This window comes from Capsicum annuum, chromosome 3 (genome assembly GCF_002878395.1).
Source record: "Capsicum annuum cultivar UCD-10X-F1 chromosome 3, UCD10Xv1.1, whole genome shotgun sequence".
NCBI classification, from domain to species: Eukaryota; Viridiplantae; Streptophyta; class Magnoliopsida; order Solanales; family Solanaceae; genus Capsicum; species Capsicum annuum.
Genome location: NC_061113.1, coordinates 223,671,240 through 223,680,675, shown reverse-complemented (window position 1 = coordinate 223,680,675; position 9,436 = coordinate 223,671,240).

Sequence of the window (9,436 nt, the reverse complement as noted above, 5' to 3'; positions counted from 1 at the left end):
GCAATTTAGGATAAATATTATCTTTGATCAGACAGGTACGTTCTGGTAAAAATTTTCTGACATTAAACATTTCAGATTCACCGATACCAGATGCACGAAATAAAAAAGCACAATTATCGAATCTGCACAACAACGTGTAATTGCAAAAAAAAAAATACATATGCTCATATACAATAAACCATCTGAAAAAATAAATAACTAAATGCATAATACACTTATCAGGTTTTACTCGATCTTACAGATAGTGTTCGAAACTTCTCACGAATTGAATAGTCCTTCATAACTGATTTTAATACTCTTTTTGAGATATAAACTTGATCAACCTCAATATGTTTGTGACGTGGGTCAGAGATAATAACTCTACTTGTATCCATTTCAAATACATCCAAACATTCTTCTGATGAAGTAACTATTAATGCTCTTTAAGTACTTGTATTTTCCACGTTACTCACACTGACAAACATCTTTACACTTTCTGAATTACACAATGATGAACTTATTATTCTGCTGAAATTATTCCTGTCAGAAACACTCACATATAAAGGTAAATTACTCAAATCCTTCAACTCTTTTTTCTGCATAATATAGACCTTCAAACCCATGTCATTACGTATACGTATTTTCTCCGCACTATCTGTTAATTGATATTCGATTTCAATGCATTTGCACGTCAAATCAATATCAACATGAGACGCAAGTATCGTGTACAGTTGGTCATATGTAGAGTTTACGCTCAACAATATCGCATCACTCATGTACTCTTCATATTGTTGCTCATAATTCCATCTTCCTGAATGTTTAACAAGAACAACAATGCTTCCCATTTTCAATCTGTAGAAAACCACAAAATAGTAAAATCAAATTAAATATCTAATTCGTAGTATACACAACAACAAATTCGCTAATACAAAACTCCAAAGCGAATTCAAACAAAAATAATTTAATCGAAACCAGCTAATCGAAAAATAAAATTCAGATTAACGTTTTATAATTGCTTCTCAACTTTCAAAATTTTTAACAACAACGCCATATTTGAAATTGTAAACAAAACTTCAACAATTTATTTTGAAAACTTTTAAAATTTACATACTATATCAAATTTTTGTATTCCGCGAAAATTACACATATTTGGTACAATTTCTTCAGTAAATTTCTGAATATAATTATACTGAAAACACAAATAGTATAAAGTTTTAAGATCAATACCTGTAATTGCACATTTTTTTTTTAAATGTGCTTCAGAATGCTAGTCGATGAAAAAAAAAATTACATTTAACTAGTAGTTCTTTAATTTGAATATGTATTTTGGGTTTTGATTTTAGTTTTTGTTTATGGAAAATGTTTTTTGAATTTGAATTATTTGTTGTAATTTAACGGTGATGTAAAAAAAGAGTTTTAAAAGGTAAAGGAATCTGTCAATTAATTGTGCCATAAATTAGGGAACCCTTTTTTACCATTTTAAACTGAAACTGATTAGCATTATATTAGGAACATAATATTCTATTGTATATGTATTTAACTAGCAACAGTTTACTCAAATACAAAATACATATTGCTGCTTTTTGTAATTTTCAAAACTGTTGCTAGAAAAGTTACAATTAAGGCTCTATAGTTGCTATTTATGAAATTTTTCCTATATTTATCCACTTTCAATTTGAAACATATTTTAAGAAACAATAAATAGATAGGTAATTTTACTATATCTCCCTTTAAATATAATAATTTTTTTACTTTGAAAAATTCAATGAGTGATGTATTTATTTAATATCAAAGGTAAAATTGATAAATTATTCATTGATTATATAAATTAGACAACTATTGTTGGACATCTCAAAATTTAAAAGTAGACAAGTAAAAATGGACGGAGGGAGTAAAAAAAGTTTTATGACTTAGTTTTCTATTAAAAAAAAAGAAAAATTGAATACTTTGAGGTACAAAAGCTCGACAATTTTATTTGATACTAATAAAGAACTGCAATCATCTGTGTGAGTGATGGTGAACCTTTCTAAGCCAAAAATAAATAAATAAATAAATGGTGAACCTTACATAAGAACGTCTGTACAATATTTTGAGATCATATTATTGAGATATAGTCCTAGTATTTTCCTTTCTATTTGCAGTTAGGGGTGTTAATGGGTCGGTTTGGATTGGTTATTGGTCAAAATTATAGCCAAACCAACTTAGTTGGTTTTTAAATTTCTAAAACCAAACCAAACCAAACCAAAAAATAACCGTCGGTTTGGTTCTTGTCGGTTTAGTTTGGTTTGATTCGATTTTTTCGGTTTATAACTTTATCTAATGAAAAAGTTGAAAATTAAAAAAAACAAATCCAATCTAACATATGAGATGTTAATCGAGTGTTGTATCTCAACCTTGAAACTAAGATGTCAACTGAGTGTTATACTTCGGTAAAGCTATGAACAACACCATATGAACGCTTCTAAAAAAATATTTTAAAACTACATTTAACAAAATGATATGATAAATCCCCCAAAAGGTAAACACATAAACTTCTTGCTCAACAAGGTTCAAAAAAATAGTTAAAATTAATGATTGTCTATAGTCAAATGAATCTCAGCTATAAATTTCAATATACAATAAGATATTATTTTCACAATTAGTATCATTTGTTATTCAAAGTTCAAAATTCACTTAAAATTTCATAAGGTATTATCAACTAGATGAAGAAATGACTTAATGTGTTACGACTAAAGTTAAATCATGATTAAAATATAAAATGTAACAAATATTTATATTATATTTATGAATAATACATAAATAATTATATTATACATATATCGGTTCAGTTTGATTATTTTGTCGGTTATTTTAGAGTAAAACCAAACCAAACTAAATTAGTATCGGTTTTTTAAAATTCAAAACCAAACCAAACCAAGCCTAACCAAATATCAGTTTTTTTTAATCAGTTTGGTTTAGATCACGGTTTGATTTGGTTAAAGACCAAACCATGAACACCCCTATTTGCAGTTACATTCTTTTCTTCTCTTACTAAAGTTTCCTTTCTTAAAAAAAAAAAAAGGGTTAAAAGGCACTGCCTAAATTAAACCGCACACTCTTTCTTTCATTCTCAGGCTTATATATGAACAATAAGTCAATTATATTTTTTATTAAAATCACATGTCAAAACATAAAGCTATATAGACAGAAAGTAAAGTTGTCTTTCTTGGCCCAAAGAAAGTAATAAAATTTTGCTCCAAACTCACCATTTCTTTCTTTATGTGTAGCTTATGCTATTAGTTCTTTACATTTCTTCCTCTCACCTCATGTTATGTGTCATCTTAACATAGTTACATTTTTATGCAACCAATTTTCCTGTTTAGGTTTTGGTAGCCTCCAAAGGAATATATGCGAAAGGCTTGTCCATAGATGATATAGGGCCCGTTTGATCATGGAAATTTTATTTTTTTTCGAAAAAAAATTTCGGAGTTGAAAATTGTGGTATTTGGCTATGAAAATTCGAAAAATAATTCCGGAAAATTTTTCTGAAAAGGGAAAACAAGTTTTTGTTGTTTTCACAATTTTCTAACTCCAATTCCAACTTTTATTATTATTATATATAATCCCAATCTTTTAAATTTTTACATAAAACTCTGCTTATAACATTATTTTTTCAATATTACGTAAATAGCAGTTTTAAAGAATAAGATAATTATAATTTCAAACTTAATCCTATCCTAATTAATATATATCTCTTTTTCTCTCTCATCATTATTTTTATCTCTTATTTAATTTTCTCCCTTATTTATGACAATATTTTACTACTAATTTATATTTATACCCATAAATATATAAAGTATTATATTTATATCCATAAATATATAAAGTATTATATTTATAATAGAAATATACAAAGTATGTTATATATAAAGTTTATATCATGTATATATCATATACACACCTATATAAATATACAAAGTATTAAGAAACATACTAAGCATATTTATAATATAAATATACAAAGTATGTTATCTATGAAGTTTTTACCATGTATATACCATATAGACACATATATAAAAATACAAAGTATAAAGAAATATACTAAGCATATTTATATATTTATGGTATATGATATAATATACCATAAATATGCAAAAAGCATGTTTTACATAGAAATAATGTATTCACACACAGTAAAATCTTTTATGTATAAGAAAATTACAGAAATAAATTAGCGGCAACCTAAAATTTAATAACAACTCATCATTTCCTATTTTTTCGGAATGGAAAATGAAGGAAATAAATTAAATAAATTCCTAAAAAAATAAATTTGTTTAAAAGATAATATTTGTTACCTAAAAAACAGGAAGAAGTGATCTGTTAATATAACATCCATATTTAAAATTTTCAAATATGAGAAAGCGGCTATTAATATAAATATTATATATGTCATAATTGAAATTCATTAAATATGGTCATGTATATGTAATTATTTTTATAATAGTGACTAATTGTGTTCTTTTTCCATTAGTAGGTAAATTTTAGTTGGGTGATTTTGATAGTTTGTAAAAGTTAGGATATAAAATCATATTTAAAATAGTTTTTTCAAAAGTCAAAAAAAAAAAAAATCAAAAAAGATATGGTCAAACACAACTCCAACTCCAAAAAATTTTAGTTTTCATGGCCAAACGGCTACATAGTGTGCATTTTTTACTTGGTTTCCCACTTGGTATTTGATAATCATATGTTGGAGTGTTAATTAACTAATTTAGATTTACATCCTATAAAATCCATTTAAGGTGAAAGCGATCCTTAACGGAATTATTCAATACCCAAAATTCGAACTTGAAATTTCTAATTAAGTACGTAGATGATATATTAACTTTAACACTCTCAATATGCTCCTAGGATGGTCCTAAATTCTTAAGCAATCAAAGGAATTAACAAATGTGTTGGATCTACTGGTCAGATTTCTATAATACAGACTGAAAAGAGAATAAAAAAGTCCCTCTCACAAAAACAACGACATTACTTACGTCTAACCCCTTTTGCATCTTTTTGCTGCTCCTTTTGCTTTTTGGAAGTTCTCTCTTCACTCGTCACCATCCTCCCTCTCGTCTGTTGTGCCAAAAATTCTCTTCAATCACTTTACTCGAATTTGGGGAGGATAATCAGAGGCGGAAATTTCTGCCGAAGGATTTCAAAATTTGAAGAAAAACTAATCGAAGGGGTTCAACTTTACAATATATATATAAAAGATCATTTTAATCATGTATTAATAGTATAATTTTTTTGTGAAGGAGGTTCGGATGAATCTCCGGTAAATGGGTGGCTTTGCCCTTTGGAGGATTTTGTCTACAAGTTATGGGTTCATTTAAACTCATTAGCTTTATTAGAACTTGTATATAGTTAAAATTTCATTAAATAGGTATAAATAATAAATTTATTTCAAATGCTGTAATTAAATTAAATGAATTATGTAGAATTTCAAATTCGAAAATATATAAACTTTAAATTCGGAATTGGTCACTAAGTTTAAGTACTACTACTACTTTCCTATTTAGCCGGAAAGCTAAGAGTGCTTTTTTTATAAAAAAAAAAAATGTTGATTTTAGAATATTAAGGTGTTTGACCAAATTTTTAAGTAAAAAAAGTGTTTTTGAATAAGAGTATGAGTTGTTTTTCATAATTTAAAAGAAATAATTTCCCCCTAGTAGCACTTTTGGAGCTTTATCCAGCACAAATTATATTGTTTTAATGTTGACACAAATTGTTATTCTCTAAAAATACTTTTTCTTAAAGCATTTCTCACAAAAGCACTTCAAAATAAGCAGATTTGATAGTTTGGTCAAACACTCTTGTATTATCCGAACTCATAACCTTCGAATGGTGGTATTATTTATTTGATGCATACTCCTATATATAGGTGTTCACTTTAGATAATAAAAAGTTTTTTAAACCTCATAAAACGGATTATATAAACTTAAATAATCTTATACATAAACAATTCTATCCATAATCCTTTGTATTATTCAGGAACGTTGAACTTAATGATTTTCACATACACATAATAACAGTAATTCAATAAAGAATTACTTACCTGAATTCTCCATGGTTTTAGCGGAAGCAAAAGCGTAATAGCAAAAGCACTGAATTGTTTCTCTCTTTACCTTACTTTCAGAATAATTGTGATAGAACTTATTCTTCTTTTGGCAGAGAGAGGACCCCTTTTATAATGGGAATAGTCAGTTATGTTTTCACGTTCCATCAACATGATTGATGGATACAATCATTATCCTACTAGGAGTCAGTAATTGTGGATACAATCCTACTAGGAGTCAGTAATTATCCTACTAGGTAACTTTCCATATAGATTAAGCATTTAACTTATTCAATTATTATTAAATCAATAAATAAATTAATTATGTGGGCCATAGAAATTTACATTCTCCCACTTGGCACACACAATGTTAATTTAATGGTTTAATAGGTATGTCAATCATGTGCACTATTAACGTTAAATCCAACATCATTTGTCATCTTTAAATAAATCAACTAAAATGAGTCATGGCGGTTGTACGTCCTTTTACTTGACATAGTTCCTTCCATGTACTACAATACTAGTCTATTACCTAACATAACCTTTCAAATACATAATGGGTCCAACGATAATACTTAGAATACTTTATCTAAGTCAGAACCTTTCGTCAAAGGATCAGTAATCATAAGCTTAGAACTAATATGTTCAATTGACACTTTATGTTTCTGGACTTCTTCTTTAACCGAAAAGTATTTCAATTCCATATGCTTAGCACCTTTTGAATACTTATCATTTTTAGAGAAGAAAATTGTGGCAGTATTATCACAATAAATTTTCAGCGGCCTGGCTATATTGTCGACTAGTCCAAGTCCTGAAATAAAATTCCGCAGCCAATTAGCCTGGACTGTGGCCTCAAAGCATGCCACAAACCCAGCTTCCATAGTGGATGCAGCTATAACAGACTGCTTCACACTCTTCCATGATATTGCTCCTCCACCTAACAGAAACAAATATCCAAATATGAATTTTCTTGTATCCACACAACCAGCATAATCTGAATCTGAATATCCAACCGCATCTAGATGATCAGATCTTCTATAAGTGAGCATATGATCTTTCGTTCCTTGTAAGTATCATAATACTTTCTTTGCAGCCTTCCAGTGATCCATTCTAGGATTACTTTGATATCGACCCAGCATTCCAACAGTAAAACTGATGTCTAGTCTTGTACATGTTTGGGCATACGTAAGACTCCCAACTATTGATGCATAAGGAATATCTTTCATTTGCTTTCGTTCCAAGTCATTCTTTGGACATTAATTGAGACTAAACTTATCTCCTTTCTGAATTGGAACGGGACTTGATGAGCATTTTTTTCATTCTAAATCTCTCTAATACTTTATTAATATAGATTTTCTGAGACAATCCTAATAATCCTTGTGATCTATCTCGAAATATTTCTATTCCAATCATATAGGATGCCTCACCCATATCTTTCATTTCAAATTTATTAGAGAGATATTTCTTGGTATCATGCAACAAACCAAGATCATTGTAGCAAGCAAGATGTCATTAACATACAAGACTAACATAATAAACTTACTCCCACTGACCTTCAGATATATACACCGGTCAATAGTGTTTTCCTTAAATCCAAATGTGACAATTGTTTCATTAAACTTAAGATACCATTGTCGGGAAGCTTGCTTAAGTCCGTAAATTGACTTCTTAAATTTACACAACATGTGTTCCTTTCCTTTAATAGAAAATCCCTCAGGTTGATTCATATAAACTTCTTCCTCTAAATTTCCATTTAGAAAAGCCATTTTCACATCCATTTGATGTAGCTCTAAGTCAAAATGATCTACTAAGGCCGTTATAATTCTGAGTGAATCTTTTCTAGAGACAGGTGAAAAAGTCTCTTGATAGTCAATGTCATCTTCTTGAGTAAAACCTTTGGCAACAAGTCTGGCCTTGTGACGTTCGATGTTGCTAGTTGAGTTGCGTTTGGTCTTAAAGACCCATTTACACCCAACTCTTTTGCAACCTTCGAGTAATTCAACAAGGTCCCAAACTTCATTTTGCTCCATAGATTTTAACTCATCTTTCATAGCATTTATCCATTTATCAGAATTGTCGCTTTCAATGGCTTGTGAAAATAAAACTGGATCATCATTAATTCCCAAGTCAGTTTCTGACTCATGTAGATATACCAAATAATCATCAGAAATAGCAGATATTCTTTGTCTTTGAGATCTTCTTGATGCTACTTCTTGTAGTTCATCTACTACAGGTTCATCAATTATGGCTTCATTAGTAGGAATATTAATTTGTTGTTCTTGTTGATTACTTTATTGTACAACATCTTCAGGAACAACAAATTTAAAAGAAATACAGGGTAGAGAAATTCGCACCCTAACTTCTTTAATTTCCACATTACGTGGTTCTTCACTCCCACTAATTTCGCCATTCTCAATGAATCTAGCGTTTCCAATTTCAACTATTCTCGTACTATGATTAGGACAGTAAAATCTATACCCCTTTAATTTTTCTGGATATTCAATGAAGAAACCACTGATTGTTCTTGAATCCAGTTTCTTTTTTTATGGATTATAAACTCTAACTTCTGCCGGGCAACCCCAAACATGCAGGTGCCTCAAACTAGGTTTCCTACCAGTCTACAGTTCAAAAGGTGTCTTTGGGACTGCTTTACTAGGAACCCTATTTAGCAAGTAAACGGCAGTCCTTAAAGCATACATCCATAACAAAGGAGGTAAAGATGAATTGCTTAACATACTCCTAACCATATCTATTAATGTACGATTACGCATTTATGCCACATCATTTTATTGTAATGTGCCAGGCATTGTGTATTGAGCACATATGCCACGCTTTTTGAGGAATTTAGCAAATGGACCTGGGTGTTGTCCACTTTCATCATATCTTCCATAATATTCACCACCTCTATCAGACCTGATTATTTTCACCTTTCTATCTAGTTTTCTTTCAACCTCAGTAATAAATACCTCTAAGGCATTAATCACTTGAGATTTTTCATGCAACAAATAGATATATCCATAACGTGAAAAGTCATTAATAAAAGTGATAAAATATTTTTCTTTATTGAAAGATGTGATCTCAAAAGGATCACATATATCAGTGTGTATAATTTTAAGAAGCTGTGTGCATCTTGTGGCTCCTTTCTTGGTGTTTTTTGTTTGTTTTTCTTTAATACAATCTACACAAATATTAAGGTCAGTAAAATCTAAATCTAGAAGAATTTCATTCTTAACTAATCTTTCCGGCCTTTCTTTAGATATATGACCTAAACATTTATGCCACAAGTAAGCAGATTGTTTATTCACCAAACTTCGTTTGGTACCAACATTATGATGCGGAGTTAAGAGTATTTCGGCAAAAAGATTATCAAGATTCGTT